At 38.7% G+C, this 24694-nt stretch overlaps 1 protein-coding gene and 1 non-coding gene across 2 annotated transcripts in view; one reads left to right on the top strand and one right to left on the bottom strand.

Annotated features, from left to right (window-relative positions):
* Positions 1-1132: 1132 nt before the first annotated feature.
* The window catches only part of NELL2 (neural EGFL like 2), a 355809-nt gene continuing 332247 nt past the window's right edge, over positions 1133-24694 (top strand). Inside the window, exons 1-2 of the mRNA XM_070494724.1 lie at positions 1133-1373; positions 2363-2490. The gene's annotated coding sequence lies outside the window, so the exon portion shown is untranslated. The remainder of the gene's footprint in view (positions 1374-2362; positions 2491-24694) is intronic.
* LOC123280042 (U6 spliceosomal RNA) lies at positions 15267-15373 on the bottom strand. The gene has a single exon (XR_006518552.1). It is a non-coding gene; the product is annotated as a U6 spliceosomal RNA (small nuclear RNA).

Here is a 24694-nt window from a genome sequence, read left to right as displayed (position 1 = left end):
CATGTTGGGATGCTTAATAGCTGGAGCCGAGGTGCAGAGACCAGTACTAGGCAAAGGGACTGGCAGGCATTAGGTAGGTAGCTTGGCCCCTCGTACTACATTTCCTCCCCATCCTGCCAATTCTCGAGATTGCAATTCAGGATCAGGCTACCGACTCCTTGGTGAATCAAGGTGCCAGACATGCAGATGAAAGTTCCATTTAGACATGTTGGTACCACTAGGTGGGGAGTTAGATAGGCTTCAGTCTGATGTTCACGAGAACAATTACAAATCTATGCCTAAAGTACAAAACAGCAGATCTGGGAGCAATAGACTTTTCCGGGGCAACTCATGTTTCACCAGGTCTGGCTCTTATTGGTCTGGAGTCTGTGTGGATCTTGACAGAGAGGCCAGATTTTATTAAAGGTAGCTGGGGAGAGCACTGAATGATATACCCAGAGTCTCAAAGAATCCCACTGTATTAGGTTAAAAAAAAGTAACAAAACAAGTAGGTTAAATGAAAACAAGCACAACAGTGTATTTTATCGAATGCATTCTATTTTTGAAGCACCGTCTATACCAAGCGCTTTACATTTTCCAGATAAGGAACCTGAAGACTGGAGAGATTAAATATATTACTCACTCACCACACCATGCTAGTAAAAGGCAAAACTGTAATTGGAATACAAGTCTGTTTGATTCCAAAGTGTGTCTAAATTCTATTATTTTTCTAGTTCTGAATATAACTTTTCTCCTTCAGGGCAACATCTTTGGATATGTGTGAAAAGCTACAAACTTCTAGATATGAAGGTCCTCTACTAAGCACGCCTGGCATCCATGACCTGTCTAGCTTCAAATACCCGAGGTCCATCCCCTGCATTCACTGGGTCTCTGTTTCAGGCTCAGGGCCGGTTGCTGGTTGGTGCTCAACGTGTAGACTTCATCACATCGCTGGAGCCATTTCCTTCTCCGACCCCCAGGGGGCAGCCTGCAGTAGCGCTCCCCGCAGCCCTCTAGTGGTCGCTGGAAAGCTCCAACCTTCACTCGGGGATCAACGTTCCTAGGAACATTCTCGAAGCCCCGCGGATGTTGCCCAGGGAAGCAAGGGTGTGTGACACCGCCTAGAGTCACTCTTATAGTTTCCCTTTGGGTACGTCTGGGGCATGTCCACTGGCACTGCCCCTGCTCAAGATGACTTCTCAAATCTGTCGAGTGTGCACTCTCGGATGCTACAGGGTAGATCCTATGACTAAATTTCAGGAAGAATCAAATACAGGTATCTAGAGGATGGGGCCGTGAGTCCAAAGTTTATTTTTGTGTCCCTCAAAATGCACAGGGTAGTTTATTTAAACTGACTCCCAGATGCAGCTCTGGATATCTTATACTTCCCCAAGGTAAATATTTAAATGGCTCTAGTAACAATCTTAGGTTACGTGGGGTAGTGTAATCACGATTTTCTGGGAGGTTTTGATTCTATTTATAGGGTATATGTAAATTAACACTGGCAAACCTTACATAGTCTACGGCAGGAATGCTATCAGTTTCTTTGGTGATTTTAATATAGTCGTGATGACATACTACAGTAATTTCCTTGTTATTAGTTTAATATGACATCTCTAGATTATACTTATTAATTTGGAACAGAGATATATGAGTCTGTATTTAAATATACATATACTTTAACGTGTATTTTTATCAAATATAGATAGCAAGTATATTTCTATTTCACTGCCTCCACTGGAGTTTACTATTATTTTATTATTGTATTTAAAATGGACCAATTTATTGTGGAAAAAATAGCCGCTGCTTTTTAAAAATTGCAGTAGAAAAGACTTTGTCAATATGCGTTCATGGAAAAAGATATAGATTCTTAATAAAATAGGAAATATTTTCATTCGGCATATTCTGTTAGAAAGTACCCTGGTATCCACTTAACTATTATAAACAAATCAAAGCAAATTGGATTTGTTGAGAGAATATTTACGGTGACTCAGTACAGTGTTAAGCGCGGGAGAAGATACGAATAGGCATATGGCATGATTCCTCTCCTCCAAGTTCTGGGGAAGAAGTAAAGTATCTAGATAACTTTTAAAGAAGACAGAAGTGGAATGACATCATTTTAACAAAACAAAAGCAAACTAACAGTCCCAGAAATAAAACAGAGAGAAAAATTACAATTTAAATAGTGCTGGCAAGACTGCCCATCGTTGCTTTCAATGATTCCCTGGTGTGAGTAGGGCAGGAAAGATGTGAATCTGTGGTTCCCTCCACTTGTCTCTGTTCTGGGGGCCTCTCAAGTGTGAACATATCACTGAGCTGAGTGTGATTCTAATTTTTAAAGATATGCATATATGCATTTTTCATTTAAAATGGACCCTAAAAGCAAGCCAACTACTTCATCTGGTGCTCAACCAAAGAAACAGGAATCTGTTGCAACGCTGGAGGAAAAACTGCCTGTGCCGAACCAACTCGTGGTCTCCAGTGGAGCGCCTGTCCAAGGGCTTTTCCAGGGTAATTTTGATTATTCCGGATTTCCTTGTTTTCGATTTTAGAATCTAAGAGGTGTGACTCTTTTGTCACATAAGTATTATCAGAGAAATGCATACACCTGGAGGGGCTAGGATGCCAGGCGAGATAGGTTGAGTTTACTTTGCCATACAGTAGAAGGCTGTCAAAAGTTTCTGGATAAAGGATTTTATAACATTGGGTTTTGGAAGATTAATTTGGCAACAGTATTCTAGATGAACTGGAAGGTGGCGATTAACACAATTAAGAAGCTATTATGATTGAAGTGAATAAGAAGAAATGATTGTCAGACGTATGGTGGAGGTAGAATAAGGTAACCTTTTTAACTGACTAGGATATATTAAAAGTACAGTTATTAAGTTTGGGTGACCCTGACATTGGCAGCTTCTTTAACCCGATTTAGGGAAATCAGAAGAAGAACTGGTTTTGGTTGGGAAGATGGGTGTGATTTTAAATGGAGTGTGAGGTGACTGTGGGACGCCCAGGTGGAGATGTTCAGCAACAGGTTGGAACTGCAGGAAGGAATTCTAAAAAGGTTTGGGTTTGGGATACATTCTGTTTAGAAATGGCCAATGAAATCACAAGAATAGACAACATGACTAATGAAGAAAGAAGGGAGAATTTTGTAGAAAGAAGGGTGAAGTCCAAGTGTAGGTTCTTGAAAATGACCTGCCTTTGAGACCAGAAGAAGACAAAAAGCCACTAAGGAAGCCAAAGAAGGAATATTCAGGAAATACATTCAGGGAAAAAGAATTTTAAAAGGAGAGATGACATAAAGTATCGCTAAATGTTCAAGAATTATATAAAATAATGAACTAATTTTGAAGGTAGAGGGAAGGAAAGAAAATAATAGAATAAGAGAAGAAATAGTTAATAAATAGGACAGGGGTGAGAAAATTTTGGGAAGAAGAGATAGGTAATGTTTTCAGTGTTGCTGAAATTTCAAGGAGGGATGGGTACTGAATTTGGCGGGATGGACGTTTAAACCTCAAATTGTGGATATGTGGTTTCTATCAAAGGATTTTTTTCTCACTTATAAATTTGTGTGACGAACAATTGTATAAAAATTAGCTTGTATTTAGTTACACAGTTCATTCTGTATATGCTCAAAATAATAAAAGTAGAGGAAATTGAAATTTTCTCAGAAATGACTATCAAAATAGTAATTAGTGACTAGTAATAGTAATTAGAGAGTGTGGGCCAAAGTCAGATTGCAAACCCAAGAGTGAATTGGAGTTGAAGAAATTGCTTTTGAGAAGTTTACTGATAAGAGCAAGGAGAGAAGAAGGCAGGAAAGACCCGGAAGACAGCTCAGACCATCCTGATGGTCTCATTGCAGCTTTTGGATTATTTTTCAGTTAACCTTTTATGTATTCTTTCAGCCTTTTTCTGTGCACATACTATTCTGAAATCACTTAATATGCCACAAATTTTGTTGACGTGCAATACTAAAACAAATTGGAAAACAGCATGCAGCATTTGTTGCCATGTGAAACTAGAAACGCGCAGAAACGACATTTAGTGCATAATCTGAGTGGAGAGTTCATGTAAGGATTCAATCAAAGAAGATGGTTTCCATGACTCTTTAGTAACTTCTAAAGTATCTTTAAGGTTTCTTCTATCTATGAAATACTATGATTCTCCATATTCTAGGCCCAGAAGTCTTCGAAATAGTGGGGTGGGAGTTGCGGATGCTTCCGTGGCAGAGAGATTTCTTATTTCAGGCATGTGGGAGTAGGGGGATACTGCGATACCAGTCCTTCCTTGAGTGTTCAGGCTCTTTAGTGGGACATGAGTTTCTCAACTGAGCAATATTTTCCACTGGGCGCATTCAGGCAGTTACAACATTTATTGATCATAGAGAATTAGCTGTAGCTTTTAGAGCATATTAGGTTTAAGAAGATAGGAAACATGATTACTACCCTTATGGGAACAAGTCAGACAAAATTGGAGGAAAATGTGGTGGAAATCTGCCTCAAATAAATCAGCTAATGTGAGCAAAGCCTCCTATTCTGAGATGAGGAGTTAAGTAGAGTAGTGGTACTTGTCACATGACAGGGTTTTAAATGTAAAACTCATAACATCCACATCACACAGGGCCTGCAGATGGAGCAGGTGTTATCTTTTCATTGCCTCTTCCAGAAAATATCTCATCCTTCCTCCTCTCTCAACCTCCCAAGTTCATGGAGGACCAAGATGTAGGCCTTTCGGTGCTAAAACTGGGAAAATTCTGGGCAAACTAGGATGAGTTGGTAACCCCTATTTGGACAAGACTAGCTGACTATAAGCATCCTTTCGTCCTGCAGTAATCTCCCAGTCTCCTGGCCAATCTTCCTCACTTGGTGAAGATTTTCACACCCAATACATCCTTCCTTCCATTGCTATCCCTGGTTCATGTAGAAAATACATCTAATCCCCGATTTTCTCATATAATCTTTTCCTCGCCCCTCCTCCAACAATAGCTGCCAATTCTCATGGTCAAACCTTAGATTTTGTCATTATGAACAAGTATATTGCCCTCAGATTTTCAATTTCTAACATCCCAGTCACCAGCCACCACTCTCTCTTTTCAGCTTTGCCTCTATGATAATTTTTTGATCACACTGGGGCTTCCAAGCCATTGACTCCACCATTTTTGGTGTCCACCACTCTCTACTTCCCAGCACTCCTCACTTGCTCCTTGTCCAGAGTAGATTCCATTGTCTAATTACTTGCAAACACCCTCAGCTTCCTTGCCTCCCTCTCTGCCTTACTCAAATGGTAGAAGACCAACACTGACTAATCCCAACTATTTGCAGAAAGGTACTATAGTTTAGAAGTTAAAGATGTGAGCTCTGGACATATACTCCTTGAATCCTGGGTCCAACATTTATTAGCTATGTGGCTCTGGATAAATTTCTTAACAGCTCTGTGCCTCAGTTTCCTCATGTGCACCTATCTCATGGGGTTGTTGTGGGCTCAGAGGTATTATTAAATGTAAAACTCTTAGAACCATTCTTGGCACATAATAAACACTCAATAAATGTTTCCCAAGCTTGCAGTTGATGGCTAGAAAAAAAATACCTAACTATTCTGGCTGATCTCTTTTAAATTTCATTACTATGTGTCTCAAGTGGGCCTTAATGCAGTCTCTGCAGTTCAGTTGACCACAGTTCCCATTTCCTTATTGATTTATTTTCTCTCTCTAGAGATTACTATTTCACACTTTCTACTTTCTTCTCAAATTTCCAGCTCCTCCTCCCAGCTCCTTACTCTCAGTGATTCTGCTTCTTAGCTCACTGAGAAAGCAGAAGCGATCAGATTATGTTATTTTTCCATCAACCAGCCAGCCCACATCTGTAGCCTTCTGTTACAATGAAAGTGTCTCTTTCCCCATTTCGAGACAACCCTTTACTTGTGTACTGGATTCCATCTCTTTTCACTTCCTCAAGAACTTTGCTGCCATAATTCTCTCTTTTCTGTGTTGCATCATTCCATGTGTCCTATCTCTTCTGCAGTAACGTGCTCTATTATCAACAATCTTAAACAAAAGGGAAAAAGAAACCTCCCTTGCTTCGATGCCCCCATGCCTACCAACTTTTTTCCCATCCTTTACAGCAAACCTCAGTGTCTCCTTGTTCTCAGCTCCCATCCTCATGACAGTTCTAATCAGGCTTTGATTCCACTGTTCCACAGAAACCATGACCGTGTGCGCCAATAGCAACCTCTATCTTGTCAGATCTGATGATCTGGCTTCCTCTTCCTCTGCTTATCAGCAGTGTTTAACAATTGATCACTTCTACCTTCTTGAAACTTTTTTTTCACTTAGTTTTAAGACACCGTACTATTTTGATTTATCATCCATCCTTCTTCTCAGTCTGCTTGCCCAGAGTCTCCTTTGGACCTTTAAATGTGTTTTAAATAACGGAGAGCTCCAGAGCTCAGTCCTTGGCTCTCTTGGGCTCGTTCAAGGGATTGGAGTGACCAAAACCAGGAGAAATTAATTTCATAGGTTTCCATACGACGCAATTAGAACTGTGTTGAGAAGAAGGGAATATGTGTGGTTTGTAGGAAAGAGGGAAGTCATTTATGGTTATTGCTGAATTTTACTTAATATCAGATCTTTTAATGGAAGCACTTTTACTGTGATAAATTTAGTTCCACAATTGTTTTCTGTCAGTGGGAAATGGAGGGGAGATGCGGAGATGAAGCACGAGAGTTCTTGCCAACGCTGTCCTGCAAGGAGTCAGGTTATTATCCTAATTTAATTAATGGAAATTTAAGAGCTAAATCAATAGTAAAACTAGAAGGAGAATTCTTGGTGGTTCCAGCTCTTCGATTAAGTTGATTAACATATTTGCCTCCCAGATTGAAATACAATAAAGGAGAAAGTGTGGGCTAAATTGCAAGTTTAAAAGGTATCCAAGTGGAAAATTGCTGGAAAGGGTAATAAAATAACCACAAAAATACCACTTTCCTTGGCATTTTCAACTTAACTACCTCAGAGCTGCTAAAGGACATATTCTTGTCTTTTTCAACAAGATCTCAGATTTTTCAACCAGCCACGACTAGGATTTTTGTGTTGGTACAATTGGATTTTCTTTTTGGAAACTGATTTTTGATGAAAAACGAACTAGACTATAGATGGATAATTCTATTTTATTATTAAAATCCCAAAGCTGACACTTTGAACAATCTCTTGTTTTAGAAATATCTAATAAGAAAGGAGCTTCACTAACTTGGAGGTTTTCTGTGTAATACCAACAAGATCTGAGCACAGTTTATCTATTTAAATTGGGTTTTGGTGAATGTTGTAAATGTTAGAAGTTTGGATATGCAGTTTATACCAAAATCACTCTAAAAAAAATAAAACAGTGCCAATAATGAGAACTCTTTCTACTGAGCACCTGCTTACAATTAGCTGTTTACATCTGTTGTGTCTTTTACCCCTCACAGTGACTGGCTGAGGTGGTGTTATTATCCTTCGTAGGAAGAAACCGAGATTCAGAGAGGTTTGATAATTCTTCTAAGGAAATGAGAAACATGCTCACAGTCCTTTCACTTTCAAAGGGAAAAGAGAAGGAAACAATTAAGCACCAGATACTAGGCCTGGACCTTTTGTGCAACTCTCTTGTTTAATCAAAAGTAGGAGTTAAGAAATAGATTGTAATGTGAGCTTCATGCTTAACACTTTCTATTACAAGAGTACAAGTCGGAATGACATTTTAGATGAGAGAGATTTTCAGTGCGTTGTAATGACTTTTCCCCATCTTGGCACTGCATTTTCTCTGCGAAGCTTAAATCCTTGACCCTATAGAGAGCTGAAAGAATTGTTATTTCACGTCAAGATTTCTCCTCTTATTGAATGACTGCCGAAGCATTTCGTCTTTGCAAGCCAGCTTATAAAACTGTTGGCCCTCACTTAGAAATAGACTTGCTGGGAATTCGGTACTTGATCTGCATACATATGGTACCGTCATGCTGAGCTCTCCCTTTTAGTATCCAAGCACACAGCAAATGTGGGATACTTTGAATTTCTTAACAGTGGTTTCTCTAGAGATCTTGACTTCCATTTGTTGTTTACAAGTTGGTGAGTTTTGTTTCTTTTCGCAATCAAGCGCACTGGTGGGACTAGCTTGAGATGAGTGACTAAACGTGGCCGAATAAAATGGAAATAAAAGTTAGTCCAATAAGACAGAAGTTGGATTCCGAATTGCTCTTTGTTAATGATTTGTAACCAACTCTCCTCTCTGGCTGCTGCGAACTCTTCTGTAATCAGGTGATTATATTTTAGGTAAAAAATAAAGGCCAGGTGGGCGGGGGTGGGGAGGAGTGTGAGGGGGAGGGAGAGCCGAGCTGCCACCCTCGGAGATTTAAGTCAGCTTCTTAGATAATATTAATGTTTCTTGCTTTATTCTTTTTAGTTTTTTGTCAGGCAAGCAAGCTACCTCTTTAGATTGTTGTTTGCTTAAAGAAAGACAATTTAGAAAATTTTAGAAAAAAACCATCCCCAGGTTTCCCACTCCCAAATGAAAAACACAGATGTAGATACGGAGACAATTTCTCCGCTCTCCGCTGCCCTTGTGTGTTTAGGAGATGGAGTTTTAAAAACAGACTCAGGGCTGAAGGTCCCCCAAACAAGAGCTTGCTAAATGACACCCTTAGAAATAGATCAGCCCACTGTTGGTTAGTGCTGGCCTGGGTGTCTCAAGGAATGTCTGCATGATTCTTACTCTGGAGCTTAGCGTTGGCCAAACACAAATACCATTGTAAGATAGAACTGATTCAACTCAGCAAATGTGTGGAGTGCTGAATATGCACTGTGGTTGGTGTTAAGTACAAAAGGAAGAGTAAGAGGGGCTGGCCTGGTGGCATAGTGGTTAAGTTTGCTCACTCTTCTTTGGTGGCCTGGGGTTTGTGGGTTCGGATCCCGGGTGTGGACCTACACACTGCTCATCAAGCCATGCTGTGGCAGGTCCCACATACAAAACAGAGGAGGATTGGCACAGTTGTTAGCTCAGGGACAATCTTCCTCACCAAAAAAAAAAAAAAAAAGTGAGTAAGATAATCTTGATTTTCAAAGAGCTCACAGTCCTAGGTGAAGCAGGCAGCTAAGTAACCATTCATAATTATTCATAAGGAGTTAAGGTCCATATTAGGTTGTGAGCAAATTGTTATGGGAGCACAGAGGAAGGAGAGGGTTTTAACTCTAAAGGGGCATTCTATACTGTATGCTTTTTGGGGTTTGTATGGGATACACGGTAGTTTGGAAAGTACTTTGAAAAGTACGTTGGAGTAGAGGGTTCACCCCGAGTTTTCTTATTTGGTCTGCTTGCTGATGAGAGAGTGAGTGAACAGTCTTCTACCCTTTTTCATACTTCTTGAGGTTCTGTTCAGTGTCTTTCAGATAGCGAGCGTGACCTCCCAGAGAGGCCTTCCTGAGCATTTCCTCCACCTCGGTCTGTGTGCTTCCCCACCCTCTCAGTGTCTTGAGGAAGGGACTGTGTGTATCATTCACCTTTTCACTCCCTGTGCCTAGCGCGTGCTTGGCACATTATAGCCTCTCACTACATTTTGGTTAATTGAACTAGGAAGAAAAAATAAAGAGAGATGTACTGCTCTCATCTCACCAATCAACCGTATTTCCCCTCCCGCCTCCTTAGCTTATTTCTGCCTCTGTCTTTTCTGATTGATTAAAGGAAGTGCTTCCTTAATAAGTTCCTCAGAAACTGTGGGGCATTCATGTTAAGAGTTTCCTTATTTCCTTTCAAGGATGGAAAAGCCAAGACCTCCAGCTTTATTTCTCTCCCACCCCCACCCTCTTTTCCTCCTAGGTTCTGGGGAACCCTCTAATAAAGATGTTAACTTTGTGTCTTTCTTTATCCATAACATACACCTAAGTCATCTGGTTTCTGCATTATATATGTTAGTCCCCTAAAGTAATAGCAGCCTTTGCTGTTTGACAGACATTCCAGATTAAAACATTTAAAATTTGTATATCATTAAAAGAAACTAGAGTTGGTGGCTAAGATAATCAATCACCTTTCTTTTCTAATGGAATCAAAGCATTTCACTAGATAGTTTCTTCCACAAGGTGGCGCTGTAGTTCTTCTGATGATTTGGAGTCCCCAGCACAGGGTTTTACTTTTTAAAGTCTCTCCCTCTCCCCCTATTTCTTTACATATAAAGGTGATATGTAAGAAAGAATGTAAGACTGTCACAGTCAAGGCTAAGTTTACTGTGTGATTTTAGAGAGGCCCAGAGAAATAGCCGTAGAATAGAGAATAACAAGAATTAGTGCACAATGAATAATTCCCCAAAATGGCATAGAATAGGGTGGATTTTTTGCACTATTTTTTCTTTAAATAATTATTTACCAAGAAAAAGAAAAATTGTTAAACATAGTCTAGCTCAAATATGAATTAGGAATTATTTTTTAAAGCTTTATGGATAAAATGTTTTTGTTCTTTAGTACTCCTTGTAGTTTGGGTGTTTGAAATGAGTAAGTTGTTTAATTGGGTATTTTTTTGTTTATCCTCATGTAGAAAAGCATCTGAGATATAGGGTTGATTTCTTTTCACTTAATATTTTGGTGTTTAATCGCATCCTTACCTTTATACTAGATATTTTTTAGTTTCATTGTTTTGAAGTTGACTTCTCCAAATTTGCAAATAAATTTGCAGTTGAATCAGTTTATAATGATTCTGAGCCCCACTTACGTGCAAAACACAATGTCAATTAGATCTACCCAAGAAAGAAAAACTTCACTGTTACTTTCTTATGATCCACTAAATCTGAAAAGTAAAACAACGCCAAACAAAACATTATTGCTAAAAATATGCTCAGAAGACTTAGGTTTAAAGTATTTGGGGAGTGAATTATTTTTGAGATTTACTTTGACCATACTGGGTTCACTTAATGAAAATTGCTTATCCATCCAAGATACTACAGATTTTAATTAATGCCTTAACATAGTGTCCTTGTTAGAATCATGAATTTGCTAAATAAAAAAAGGTCCAGCATAAAGAGAAAACAAATTGTGTGCAATTCTTAATTCTGTCTAATTACAATGAGTTTGTAATGCATTTACATTTTTAAAATCACTTATCAATGTCTAAGACAACAGTTTGTGTTTACGAATTGCACATTTGTAAGGAGTGAATTAGTTAACGTGCTAATTAGAAAACTTGCAACAGAGAAGACAGGTTGTGGTTCCCATTTCTCAATTTCCTTCTATTTGGATTTTGTAGTGGTGAGTGGGTGGAACCGCCATGGTTAACTTTCAAATCACTGAATGCGCATGAGCAGATATGTTTGTGCTTTTAGTTGGTGCTTGAAGTATTTAAGCCATTTATGCTCTCATTATTGCTACTACTAATTACTGTGCTTGAAGGCCCACTACTTGTCAGACGCATCAGGCATTTATTTAATTCACGCAATAGTGCTAAGAAACAGGTGCAATTATTCTGCTTTCACAGGTGAAAATACTGAGGCTTAGAGCAATTGGAGAAGGTTCCAAGAGCAGGCATCTGGTGAGTGGGGGCTGGGACCTGAATGCAAGTTCAGGGGGCTGCAGAGCCCGTTAACCACGTTAACTGTTTACCTACATTGTGTATGCAACGTTTAACCACTCACCTGTATGGTGTATGTAGCTGTCATGCCCTGTAGTTGTTGGTGACGGCTATCAATTTAATGTGAAATGTTACGTTCTAAAGGTGTAAGGAATAGCTTAAGCTTTCTAACTGCGCTGTCTGTTTAGGGCACAGTAGGGGCTTTTGCGAAGGGGATTTGTCAGGTTATCATGATACAGGCAACAAGCAGACCATCTCAAGGGGGTTCCAGACTTTTCACAGGATGGTGATGAGAGGAGGGCCATGGGGTGAAAAGGAACCTGTTGCTTCCTCCCCGACTTTACCGTATCTCACTTTGTCCTGGTACAAAGTGCAAGCCAACCGGGTTCTACTGGGTGGACCCTGATTGTATTAATTTTAAAGGTACTTAAGCCCACCAAATTCATTGCCTCCTAACAGACATAGTCAAAAGATGAAAGGTTTCTAACCCAAAATATTGTTATATTCTTAAAAGAAATCAGTTTTTAAAACTACAACGGCAACTGAAGGGCTTTCTGTGTCATTTATTAGGGAAGATTTTCCACATATTCTGTTGCTAAGTACCTGAAAGTTATTAAAGGAGGCACAGCTGTGAATATCTTTAAAAAGGAGCTAGATGGTCATTTGGAAGAGATGGATTTTGGTTAAGTGAAGTCTTCATAGAGAAATAAATTCTTAACTCTTCTTCTAACCCCAAATTAACGCTAACACTAAGGATTCTTTGATTCCCTGAATGTTGCCAGAAGGATCATCTGGGCTGTACATAGCACTGTACCAAGGACGACGAGAGATACAAAGCAGAATAGCACAAACCTAGTGATAGAAGTTTTCATGAATTGAACCATTCTTTCTTTCATCCATCTGTCCAGCTGCCATCTGACGGTTACTTAGTATCTGTAACATATTCAATTCAATATTTATTGACCCCTCTGTTAGAGGCACTGTGTGACGTACTGCAAGCCTTAACTTACACACAAAATGAAATAATCAATTCAATGTGTTTGCCTTGGTGTGGGATTTTATCTTTTATGGTACTGCTGATTCAACCATTTTGGGCTGTAGTCCTTGATTTTTATTGTCAGCTGGTTTGAGCAGGCTATAGTCTGTCAATTGATAAAGAGTTGATGGAATTTATGTATTTGGTGACTGATTGATCTGTTTGGTGTTTAAAGGATTTGGTGTGTGTTTTAGGCGTAGTCATTCACACATTTAGGAAACAAAGTGCTGTCTCACATCTACCCCAGAGTCTGGTAGAAGTGGTGGTAGTAGTCATGGTAATAATGTTTATAATATAGTTATAATAGAAATTGTACTTCATTGGTGGGAAATAAACTTCATATGTTAGAGTTATAGCTATTCCATTGAGGGTCTGACTTAGCAACTTCTTTTTTAGAATCAGTGAAAACATGTTACCTTGGGCAGGACACTGTTGTCCCTGTCTCTTAGTTCCCACCTGTGTAAGACAAAGAAGCTGCTCTAGATCATCTCTAAGTTCAAGGTCAACATTAACCTTTTATAATTTTAGGATTTGATTTTCCTTCTGATCTTAGGAATTTGGAAAACTCTACTTGAAAATTTTGCTGTTAGATAATACCCAGTAAGTTATCTTACACAGAGTATACAATAAATGTAGTTGAGTGAATGACAGGTATAAATAGCATTAGACCAGTATCAACTTTACGTTCATTTAATGCCTATTAGTTGAGCGTCAGCTACGTGCTTGGCACTGATCTATGTGCCTGGGGACCAAAGGGTAAATTAGGATTAAAATCCCTTTCCTCATGTAGTTTATAGTCTATTGGGGAAAGGTGGATTATAAACTTATAAAATAACAATGATTTTAGATAGTAACAAATGCCCTGCAGGGTAATAGGAGAGACCTGAGGTGGGCACGTGTGTGTATAGACAGGATGGTCAGGGAAGGCTACCCTGCTATGTGAAGATCAAGGGTAAGAATATTCCAGGCATTGGGAAAAGCTAAAGCAAAGGTCTTGAGTTTGGCTGTATGTTGTCATTTTCAAGGGACAGATGGTGGATGGGTAGTGAGTGAGGAAGTGGTCTGAGATGAGGCTGGAATTGGGCAATGTTGAGTTGGTGACAGGTCTTCTAGGACTTAGTAAGGAGTTTGGATTTTATTCAATTTTGCAATGAGAACATGGGAAAGAATTAAATATATACCTAATTCTCCTGTTATGTAAATGTATATCCTGAAATTGTGGATATGAGTTATACTTAGCCAAAAATTTCCTTTCCCTCCATTGTGTTCATAGTGATGCCCTATTACTGTTCATAGTGATGCCCTGTTACTGTTCATAGTGATGCCCTATTATTGTAATTTCTAAAATTACTTCGTTAAAGCAGGAATGGGTGTCTTTCTCTGCTCGTGAATTGAAGATTGCAGTATTTCCAAAGGTCACTTTGAGAAATGAGAAGGAATCAAGGTAAACTCCAAGAGGAGATGAAAAATATATTTGTAATCTATTTTACAAAATTCAGCATTTACGAACCTTTTTTATTCAGTGAGATTTCTGGAACAGTAGGAGTCAAATCCCTATTTTTGTGATGGGGAGTTACAGATTTGTAAATTCCTCTTAATACTCTCCTTCATATTATGAATTAAGGAAGAGTACAGTTAAAGTCCTCACGGAAATACACAGTTTACTTTACACTGGAGTAAAAGAACATTCCAAATATAACCTCATGGTGCAACAGAGAAGGAGAGCTGGAACTGAAATGCACTGTATTCTTTCCTGAGACTTTTATTATATAATACGGAAAGCTAGTAACCTTTGAAAGATAATTGTTGATTTATGTCTACTATTAAAGAGAAGTTTACTTATAGTGGGATAAAACTTGTGTATAATGATAGACAGTTTAGCTCAGCACAGTTTTTCCCTCCAAAATATGAAAAGATGAGTTAAGTGGTAGTAACGTTGGTAGTAAACCGTTGAAAAGGAAAACCATTAGTGTGTGTTTTGGGGGAAGTCAGTTAATGTCTTTAAGCTTCTGTTTCCTCACCTATGAAAATAAAATTGAACCAAATGATTTCTAAAGAGGCTTATAGTTCTGAAATTCCTATCACTCTATATGATCAACACTGATAGCTTAGTTATATAACAAGTAAGGAGAGTCGAGGAGACTGTGTTTATAACTTTATGATCAATTTTGATTCCACGATGATGGAAGGGAACAGAATAAATAAATTTTAAGATGCAAGACGCTTCAAAGATGGGTTGGTTAGAAATAAGCTTTTGTTTTGTAAATAATAAGAAGACATCTTAAAATTGGCAATTTTTTCTCTGAATTAAGTGGAAATTAGATTCCATAAACATTCCATAATATTGCCCATTTCCAAAGCAGCTTCTGCAAAGAACAGTCTGTCCATGTTATCACCTCCTGCCTGTGTTTTCACGCTCTTATGACCTGAGGTTGGTTTTGTGAATTAGTCATGGTGTTAAGTCGTTGCTCTCTTACCTCTCTTCTAGTCAGGAAGTACTCAATAATCCAAAGGCATATCAGAAAATGAAAAACTAGTTCAAAGTTGAGAAAGGAATGAGAATTCAATCTGGTGACAATAACTTGTCTTGGGTTTGAATTTGTATGAAGATATTTATATAGGAAGCTTGAATATAGCAAGGCAAGTTGATTTTTTTCTTTTTCTTTCTTTTTTTTTTTAATATGGAATGCTTCACAAATTTGCATGTCATCCTTGAGCAGGGGCCCTGCTAATCTTCTGTGTATTGTTCCAATTTTAGTATATGTGCTGCCAAAGCAAGCACCAAGGTAATTTCTTGTATGAAGAATATTTATCCAAAACTTACTTGGAATTTACAAATGTACAGAATAAATGTCAAGAGGTTTAATTGCTATAAATTTACCGTTGATATATACATTAAAGCAAATTAAATTTATAATCCCCATTGAGTCACATTTAGGATCTCATTGTTAAGAATAAGATTCCGAATATTTGATGTTTAGGGGATATAGCTCAGTGGTAGAGCATTTGACTGCAACAGATTTGATGTTTTTCAGTGTGTTTAAAATTTTTTTAAAAGCAAACTAGGCAATGGAGAGATTATGTTCACAAAAATAAAAAGTCCTCTAGATTGTAAAGAAATTAAAGATATATTCAATTGCTTTAGTTTCTCAAGACATAATCCAAGACCTTCTTCTCTTCTCTCTGAATACAGTTGCCAATTACCATCTCTAGGTCCATGATTCCTTACAGGATGTCTCTGCCCAGCCCTCTCTGCCAAGATCCAGACTCATCTGTGACGCTGTCTACTCAGTATCTGCATATGGATGTGTCATTGGAAACTCAACATGGTCAAAACTAAACTCTTTTACCCATCCTCTGCTACCCGATTGTCTTCTACTTCCTTATTAGAAAGAATGATACCTCGTTCACCCAGCAGCATGAGCCAGAAACCTTGTCCTTATCCTTCACATCTAATCCATCACAATCTTCTGTCTGTTTTTTTTAACTACTTATGCAACCTTTGAATCTGCCTATTTCTTCATAGCTAGCTTCCTGCTCTAAGCCACCCTTATGTCTTATCCAGACTGCTGTAATAGCCCGTAACTCGTCCCTCCATGTTCTCTCTTGTCTGCTTCCAACCATAACCAGGAGCCAGAGAGAAACTTTTAAAAGGCAAATATGATCATTCACTCTGCTTCTGAAAACCCTGCAAAGATTTTCTGTTGTTTACTAGGATAAGGTCAAAATGCTTAAGCTGGCTTCAGTGCCCTCTAGGATCTGGTCACTCCCTGCTTCACCAGACTTGCCTCGATGTAGCCTCTCCTTTACTCTTTGGGCCTGAGCCACCTTGACCTATGAATTTCTGAAGTGTGCTCTATTCTTTCCTGCCTTAAGGCTTCCATCAGTGCTATTTTCTTTGCTTAAAATACTCTTTACTGTCTATTCTTCAAATTAATTCCCATTAGTCCCTAGTGAGCAGTTAACTCCTATTTATTACTCTGCCCAAATATCATTTCCACAGGGAAGCCTGTTTTGATCTTTAGAAAAGGTCACACCTCCTTAATAAGCACTCTGCTATCCTATATCTTTTTTATTCATTCATTCATTCATTTAACAATTATTGGATGTTTACAATGCCACATACTCCTCTAAAAGCTGGGAATGAAATGAGAGGGGACTGACAACGATCATAGGATAAAACAAAGAAGACAATTTCATATAGTGATGAAGATTATAAAGAAAATTAAACAAACTACTGTTAGAGAATGACTTGAGAGAGGTACTTTGGATAGGATGTTGGCGATTGAATTTAACGAAAGATAGTACATTTTGTTCGTTGAATGTTTGTCCTCTCTGCAAGAACATAAGCTCCTGAGAACTGGGATTTTGTCACACTTGCTCACCCAGCATCCCCAGCACTAGGTGCATGCCAGCACGTAGCAGAGTCAATAAGTGTTGCCGAATGAATGAGTTGACCTACTGTGTTAATTTCCTAGGGCTACCATAGCAAAGTACCACAAACCAGGTGTCTTAAAACAACCAAAATTTATCCTATCACAGTTCTGGAGGCTAGAAGTCTGAAATCAAGGTTTCAGCAGGGCCGTGCTGCCTCCAAGGCTCTGGGGAAGAATCTTTCCTGGCCTCTTCCTGCTTCTGCTGTGTGCTGGTAGTCCTTGGTGTTCCGTAGCTTGCAGCTGCACACTTCAATCTCGTCTCCGTCATTACATGGACTTCTTCTCTATGTGTGTCTGCTCTGTCTCTGTGTCCAAATTTCCCTCTTTTTATAAGGATACCAGTCATTTGATCAGGGCCTACCTTAATACAGCATGACGTCATAGCTTGATTATATCTGCGAAGACCCTATTTCCAAATAAGGTCTCATTTCCAGGTATGGGAGTGGGAGTTAGCACTATGACGTATCTTTCTGGGAACACAATTCAACACACAATACCTACTTCTCTAAGTTAAAAGAAAACTGAAGAAGTTAATATTTTAAAAGTTTATATAGTTTATATTGTAGTGTAGTTTTAAAAACATTTTAAAATAAGTTCTATATGGTGTACAAACATTTGAAGAGGTATTAATATTTTACTTTGTGTAAGCATGATAAGTTATTTTTGATTGTTCTGGATTATTTGGTTGAATTCCAACCACACCAATATCTATGCCATCCTGAAAAATCAATACCGTGATACGAACCAAATTAGTCTCGTGTTCTCTCTTCCCTTAGCAGACAAGAGCGAACTTCTTCATATATTAAAAATAAATGAATGTGGAAGGATATTCATGACATTCGCATCATAAAAATTCATCCTGACATTTTTGCAAAGACTGTGTGTGGAATGTTGACATATTTTTGTTATAAAATGACAGTTTTAGTGCAAGTTGTTCTCATTGTGACCAAGGAGAATGAGCAAACAAAAGGAAAAGAATAAGTTACAGTACTATCCACCCGCGAAGTGAGCCTGTCAGGCAACAGAATGACAGAAGTACTTTCTGAAATGGTAGATGAGTTCTTGTGTGTATGATGGGAGAGAGGGAGTCACTAATATTGTCTGCTTTATTTTATCTATCTTAGAAAAATCATTCCTGATTTTTCCATCCAGTGCCATCTTGCCCTCCCTTGAATTCCATTAGCACTTTGAGTTTCCTCAAATGACCCTTACCTCATACTTATTGCTTGAACTATTCCAAGTGCTTTACATACATTTAACTCAGTTAGTCTTTGTAACGGCTCTTTCCCATTACACAGCTGAGAAACTGAAGCAGAGAGACATTGCATGACTTGTAAGTTGGAGCCACAGTTCAAACCAATCTAACTCATGGGTCTGTGTTCTTACCATCATGTTATATTGCCTATATAGTTAGTGAATTTTAAACTTATTTTATACTCTAGCCGGATTGAAAGCTTCTGAGAACTTGGCCACTATGTCTTTCTTAGATTTGAATCTCCCATAAAATCTAGCTCAGAATCTTGTGAATAGTAGATACTCAATAAATGTTTGCAAATGAATTTGGATTAGACCCTGGTTTGCCTAAGTGTATCTGGTATCTGGATCTCTGATTTCCATATCATGGTTTACATGAGAAGATGATGTTCATTCGGAAAAACAGAATCTTGAATAGATATGAATAAAATAAGGGAACTGACAAATGTTGGTGTGGGTGCTTCCAGCCTGCATCTTAGGTGCTTCTTTCCTCCTCCCCAAGTTCCCATCTCTATCTATAAAAATTTGCCTTTAGTTTGGGATCGCAAAAATTTTCAGTGAGAATAGCTTTAAGTGTTACCCCTTAAAGGATATTTATCTTTTTACAGAAATTAATCACTTGAGTAATTTCTGCCATCACTCAACAGCTGAGGGAGGTACTTATTTGAGCGGTAGGGCTACTGTCTACTTTTAGAGTATGATTTTTCAGAAATTATACCCATTTTCATATAAAATCTCATTCTATAGATCTGTTGGTAACTTTTGCACTTGTTTGCACTCTGTGTATAAATAAAAGATTAATTAAAAGCAAATAAAAACTTTAATCTTCGCTTTTAAATCTGGCAGTTCTGAAATCATGTAGCCATGTTGGTATTCATTTGCTTATAGGAAATTCTGCTACATAAGAATTTAAATTTAATTTTGCCTTTTTCTTATGTGATATGTGCATCACAAACCTGTGGGGAATAGATGAGCTTTAATAAAACTAAAAAATAAATGAAATGGAATGTTAATAAACTTTGTAGCTCATTAAACATTTGGATTCATTGAATATATATCTATTGATTTTAGGTGAGACTACATTAGGAAACCTTTGTTACCTGAAGGCTGTAATTAAATGAATAATGTATTCAAATTCAATACAAAACATTTTCTTCCACCTCTTTTTACTGACAATTCTTTAGTAAGAAATCTCGAGGAACTGAAAGACTTAACAAGTAATGATTGAAAATGCAAATATAGCAATTTATATTTCTTTGTAAAGAATAAGAATTTAAAAGATACGTCCAAATGGTTTCTCTACTCACTCATTATTATCTTCTTAATCTATTCTAACATTTGTGATTTCATCATTTTATTAAGAAAGTGCACTTGTCTCTTAACCCTCTTTATTGTTCTGTTCCATCTGTATATTTGAAAATTCTCCTTAGATTCTATTAAAATACATATCCTCCAAATTATTCTGTTTTCTTTCTCTGTAGAATATTCCTCTTTCTTTTGAGAAGCTCTAAAGTTTCTGACCTAAGGTCAATCCATATGTAAAGACTTTATTTTGAAAATTATTTTTTTCTGCTATACTACCATCAATTATCCAGAAAATAAACATCAGCTTATGATTGCATGACTATAAAAAATGTGAACACTCTCTTTTTGGGGGGGATTTGGTTTCTTTTGGAATTTGGGTTTATTTTTGACATTGCATTATGTATTAGTTCTCTAGGGCTGCTGTAACAAAGTACCACAAACTGGATATCAACAGAAATTGATTGTCTCATAGTTCTGGAGGCCAGAAGTCTAAAACCAAGGTGCTGGCCGAGTTGGTTTCTTCCGAGGGCTGTTCCAAGCCTCTCACCTAGCTTCCGCTGCTTTGCTGGCCATCTCTGTGTTCCTCGGCTTGTGGATGCATCATCCTGATCTCTACCTTCCTGTTCCCATGGCGTTTTTTCCTGTGTGTGTCTCTGTGTCCAAGTTTCTTCTTTGTATAAGGATACAGTCATATTGGATTAGAGCCCACCCTAACGACCTCGCGTGAGATTCTGATTTACAATAAGAAACATATTTGGTCTTTGTCCTGATTTTAGCACAGAGCTCTGAAAACCCTAGGAATTTCCTAAGTGATAAGAGCACTAAAGGTGTCTTTTGTTCGGTTAATGAGGTGAATTTTAGAAAGCACCTGAGGATGGCGGATGGTTGCCAGTGGAGCTGGCCATGTGATTGGAGGGTTGGAGCTTTCAGTCCAGGGAGGGGAGAGGGGCTGGAGATTGACTCAGTATCGGATGGCTAATGAGTTAATTAATCATGCCTGTTTAATAAAGCCTCTATAATAACTCCAAAGGGGTCAGAGTGCTTCCGGTTTGGTGAACACAGGAAGATAGTGGGAGCCTGTCTCACCTGGAGAGGGCGTGGAAGCTCCACGCCCATTCCTCATGCCTTGCCCTATGCATCTCTTCCATCTGGCTCTTCCTGAGTTATATCTTTTTATAATAAACTGGTGATCTGGTAAATAAAATATTTCTTTGAGTTGTTTGAGCCACTCTAGCAAATTAAACCGAGGAGAGGATCTTGGGAACCTTTGATTTATAGCCAGTCGGTCAGAAGCACAGGTAACAACCTGGAGTTGTGACTGGCGTCTGAAGGTAGGGGGAGGGGGACTGGGGGGGCGGGGCAGTCTTTTAGGACTGAACCCTTAACCTGTAGAATCTTATGCAATCTCTAGGTAGATAGTGTCAGGACTGAGTTGAATTGTAGGACATCCCGCTGGTGTCCTGAAACTTGCTTGTTGGTATGGGGACACGCCCACACATGGGACATGGTACCAGAACCTATTTACCTCATCTTAACCTGATCATCTGCAAAGACTGTGTTTCCATATTTCCTTTTTCTATTGCTGAAAAAACTGAGGCTTAGCAAGGTTCAAAAATTCTTAGAGATAGGCAGGTGTATCATTTAGGATGTTTGTGGCTACAGGTAACTGAATACCCCCAAAGTGGCTTACACGGAGCATTTATTTTCTCATGTTTGAAGAGACCTGGCAACAGAGTAGTTGAAGGGCTGGCTAATTCATCGAGGACTCAAGCTCTTTCTATTTTTTTCCTCTGTCATTCTCAGCATGTTGACTGTCTTTGTCAGGTCCCTTTGGGGTTGTATGCATATACCCTCAATAAGGAAGGTGGAAAACTATATTTGTGGTCTTAACAGCTTTTACATTGGGAATCAGGGACTGCCTGCAAGGAGGAAAGAGAAGCAATGAATGACTGTTCGGTAGTGTCCGTCATAGGAGGGGGGCTCTTAATCTCCTCTGCATGCTACCTTACGAAGGCTTTTAATAGAAAGCCTCCTTTTGGAAGCTAAAGATAGATCATTCACATAGCCTGACATAAAACTGTTTGCGAACAAGGGTGGAAGAATGAGGCTTCATGATATGTTTGGATATGAATTGGCTAAAGGTACTTTTAAATCTACTTTGCCTGTGCAAATATGAAAAAGAACTAGGGTTCTGAGGTTTTCTGATTGGCAAGAGAATCTACACACACGTGTGTGTCTACACCCACACACTTGCACATGAGTATGCCAAATTAACCCAAGGCTAGTGAGGTCATTGTGCAGGACAAGTGATTAATACAAACTATAATAGATCAATGTAAAATACAATTGAAATTTTTGTGACTTTATGAAATTCTCCCAAAACGTATTTTGCAAGCTGTGGAGTAAATACAAGCTTCAGATTTAATGGGTTACTCTCCAAATGGACCAAGATGCTCATTAGCAAAATAATTTAAGAACAAGAGCACCCTTTTCTCTTTACTCTAAATGTGAGACTAGCACAACAGAGAGGATCTGTACCTTAAGATATATAACAGGGCATGGTCAAATTTAATTGTAAATATCTTGTTTCTCATTAAATTCTACCACTACTGCCATCCCAGATTTAGCATCCATTGATGATTTCTACCTGAATAAATTTTTACTATGATGGTTGCATCCACTTTTGGAAGCCACACTTTAAAGGAAGTTTAGCTAAAGTGGAAGTGTTTTGGGTAGATTGACCAGGACCCACAAAGGACTTGAAACGTTCAAACAACAACGGTATTACTTTTCTACTGCTGCAAACCAATTTTCACAAACTCAGTGGCTCAAAACAACACACTATTAATTGTCTCAAAGTTTCTGTGGCTCAGGAGTCTGGGCACAGTCTAACTGGCCCTCTGCTTGGGGCCTCACAGGCTGCATTTTCGTCTAGAGGATTGGCTGAGAGAGAATCTGCTTCTGAGTTCACTTGGGTTGTTGGCAACATTCATTTCATTGAAGCTCTATGACTGGGAGCTCTGAGTTTTCCCCGTTGTTTGCTGTTGGCTGGAGGCCCTGGAGGCCACCTGTACTTCCTTGAGGCCATCCCCAGTACCTTCCATGTGAGCTTCTGTATCATGACCCTGACTTCATCAAGCCCACAGGAGCATCTCTCCTGCTTGGGATCTCCAGCTTCAGGGAGAGTCCAGTCTTTTAAGGGCTTTCCCCTGATTAAGTCAGGCCCACCTAGTATAGTCTTCCCTTTGGTTAAGTCAAAATAAACTTATTTGAGACCTTACTTATATCTGGAAAATATCCTCATCTTTGCCATATTCTGTAGATTAGAAGCAAGTCACAGGTCCCACATACACTCAAGGGGAGAGCATTATGCAGGATGTGAACACCAAGGAGTGCAAATCATGGGGCCACCCTAGGCTCTGTCCACCACATTTCCCTAGAGAAGGCTCAGAGGGACATGATAGCACTGTGATGGCCATGTGGAATGTGTTATCTCCCTCAAACCCCATTCGTTATTATTATCCTCTTTTTACAGATGTGGAAGCTGAGATTCAGGACAGACAACTTGGCTGGGGGCCCTCACTTAGGAAGTGGTTGGGCTGAGTCTGTCTGAATTCAAATCTTACACACGCTGCATGTTATAATGTCCCTTATTCTATTGTAAATTCATCAAGGAGTCAAACTGAGACTAATAGATGGAAGTTTTAAGGAGATGGATCACGTGACATTTTCTAATAGTAACCCTGCTGTGGTGTGGAGAGAACTTAATTTGGGGCAGTGTTTCTCCATCCTGGCTGCATGTTAGAATCATCTGGGGAGTTTTGAAAATATACTGATTCTCAGGGATCCCCCAATCATATCAATAAATGAGAGTCTCTGTGGGGTAGGCCTCAGTCACTTTTGTGTTTTTATGTTTTCTTATCAGTAAATGTCTCAGGTAAAATGTTTAGTTTGAGCGACATAAGAATGGAATACATAACAGGCTGAAGTGATGTTTGGGTTGTGATGAAATGGGTCATTCTGGGAGATGGTGGATTCTCTATCCATCAACATGTTTCAGTAAAAATAATCTAGCTGCTTGGCAGGAGTGTTACACGGGGAATTGAGAACGGGTGCTTGGTTGGACTGGGAGCCCTTTAAAATCTCTTCTGATCTTGAGAGTCTATGACTCTATAATGCTAGTGTTCAATATGGGTTAAATATCACTTAGAATGGGCCAACCAGAAGGTGCTCAAATTTTGTCATGTTCTTGACTTCCGTTCTTTGCACACCTCTCTTCCAGGAAAATCGGTGTGTTGTGTCGAGGAAGGTAGATTTGTGGTTATAATGCTGGATGCAGTGAGGAGTGCTAGAGAGGTGTGATGGAGAAGAGAAGGCTCTAGAGATTTTATTGGAAAGAAGACTAAGAAAAACTCACAACGATGGCCTATTTAATATTAGTTTCCACAATATTCCAGAATTCTTGTGCTTCACGCCCCCACCTCAATTATAATAATTTCTGTTTTTAAAAATGTGAGTCTTGTGCAATGGTTGAATAATATCAATTTCTTTTTAGTTTGTTTAGATCTTGAAGGCATTTCATTTACTTGATTTTCTTTTACTTACTGTTCAGGTTGTTTTTATGTTTTCAACTTTCTTGCCTTTATACTTTTTTTCCTTCATTTGATTTCCCTTGTCTATTTCCTTTATAAAATTTTAATTTCTTTCTCAGCTTCTTCATCTTCATGCCTTTAAGTCTGCAGTTATTTGCAGATTTCCTACAGTGGAGGTTGGCCTGTTGATTGCCTGTCATCTGCTGACTCAGCACCCTCTATTGCATGTTACTTGTTAAATTATGTAGGCTTTTCCAATACTTTCACTTTGATTTAAACATCCTTGAAATATATAATGCAGATTTTAGAAATTTAAATATAGTAGGTGATGAAATATTACCTTTTAGAAAGTGGTGATTGTGAATATGCATTAAAGGTGTTTGCAAAAGCTTTTAGATTACTCTGCAGCTGAGCATCTTCCAGCCTGACTCTGTCTGCATCCTGTTGAAACCAATGGCGAGGATTGATGAGCGATATTTTTTAAGAAGGACAATGGGCTGAAACTTCATCCATACA

This window comes from Equus asinus, chromosome 22, assembly GCF_041296235.1.
Source record: "Equus asinus isolate D_3611 breed Donkey chromosome 22, EquAss-T2T_v2, whole genome shotgun sequence".
In the NCBI taxonomy this organism is placed as follows: Eukaryota; Metazoa; Chordata; class Mammalia; order Perissodactyla; family Equidae; genus Equus; species Equus asinus.
This window is presented reverse-complemented; position numbering and strand designations above follow the sequence as displayed.